We start from the raw sequence: 1,889 nt of genomic DNA on the forward strand, positions 1-1,889 counted from the left end.
CGCTGCCCCTCCCTCCCTCTCTCCCTCCCTCCATCCTACCTCTCCCTCTCTCCCTCCCTCCATCCTACTCTCCCTCCCTCCCTCCATCCTACTCTCCCTCCCTCCCTCCATCCTACTCTCCCTCCCTCCCTCCCTCCATCCTACTCTCCCTCCCTCCCTCCATCCTACTCTCCCTCTCTCCCTCCCTCCCTCCCACAAGATTCCCATCTCCACCACCCCCCGAGCTGGGGAAGGGTCTCGACCCGAAACGTCGCCCGTTCCTTCTCCAGAGATGCTGCCCGACCCGCTGCGTTACTCCAGCACTTTGTACCTGTCCACGTTCTCCACAGAGATGCTGCCCGACCCGCTGAGTTACTCCAGCACTTTGTACCTGTCCACGTTCTCCACAGAGATGCTGCCCGACCCGCTGAGTTACTCCAGCACTTTGTACCTGTCCACGTTCTCCACAGAGATGCTGCCCGACCCGCTGAGTTACTCCAGCACTTTGTACCTGTCCACGTTCTCCACAGAGATGCTGCCCGACCCGCTGAGTTACTCCAGCACTTTGTACCTGTCCACGTTCTCCACAGAGATGCTGCCCGACCCGCTGAGTTACTCCAGCACTTTGTACCTGTCCACGTTCTCCACAGAGATGCTGCCCGACCCGCTGCGTTACTCCAGCGATCGCCCCGCACACTAGTTTAGTTTAGAGACACTCAGCACGGAAACACCACCCCTTCCCCACCGAGTCCGTCCGTCCGCGCCGACCAGCGATCCCCGCACACTAACACTATCCCCACACACACACACGCGCACACACACACACGAACACTATCCCCCACACACACACGCACTAAGGAACAATTTACAATCTTGTACCGAAGCCAATTAACCTACAAACCCGCACACACGTGTTTGGAGCGCGGGAGGAAACCGGAGCGCCTGGAGAAAACCCACGCAGGTCACGGGGAGAACGTGCAAACTCCACACAGACAAGCGCCCGCGGTCGGGATGGAACCCGGGTCTCTGGCGCCGTGAGGCAGCAACTCTAACGCTGCACTCACTGCCGTGTCTTGGACCACATAGTCTACCCTCCACACACACACACACTTGCGGGCAGTTTTAATTCTGTATATAATGTAAAAAGCAAGCATGTTGGGTGTGTAAGTGTGAAGTTGGTGTACTGTGTGTGTGTGTTTGTGACTCTTATTCACACATCTACACTTTGCACAAAGTCTTTTTTAATGTATTAAATACAAACAAAGTTGAAATTTGGTGTGAATCCACCCCTTGTCTCATTGTCAATTTGTTCATCTGAAGAAGGGTCTCGACCCGAAACGTCGAGAAGTGTGTGAGTTGCCCCTTTAAGAGAAAGCGTGCATGGCCCCTTTAAGAGAAGTGTGCATGGCCTTTTTAAGAGAAGTGCGTGGCCCATGTAAGAGAAGGCGTGCGTGGCCCCTTTAAGAGAAGTGTGCGTGGCCCCTTTAAGAGAAAGTGTGTGTGGCCCCTTTAAGAGAAGTGTGTGTGCCCCTTTAAGGGAGGTGTGTACGCATTGTCCCTTTAAGAGAACTGTGTGTGTGTGTGCGCGTTGTCCCTTTAAGAAAAGTGCGTGTTCCTTTAAAAGTAGGTGTGCGTGCCCCTTTAAGAGAAAGTGTGTCCCTTTAAGAGAAGCATGTATGCGTTGTCCCTTTAAGAGAAGCATGTATGCGTTGTCCCTTTAAGAGAAGTGTATTGTCACTTTTAAAAAAGTGGGGTGTTGTCCCTTCAAGCGAAGTGTGCGTGTTGTCCATTTAAGAGGTGTGCGTGGCCCCTTTAAAAGGTTTGTGTATGCATTGTCCCTTTAAGAGAAGTGTGCATTGTCTCTAAGAAATGTGTAGGGTGTGTCTCTAAGAGAAGTGTGTGCGTTGTCC

This window comes from Rhinoraja longicauda, chromosome 39 (genome assembly GCF_053455715.1).
Source record: "Rhinoraja longicauda isolate Sanriku21f chromosome 39, sRhiLon1.1, whole genome shotgun sequence".
Lineage (NCBI taxonomy): Eukaryota > Metazoa > Chordata > Chondrichthyes > Rajiformes > Arhynchobatidae > Rhinoraja > Rhinoraja longicauda.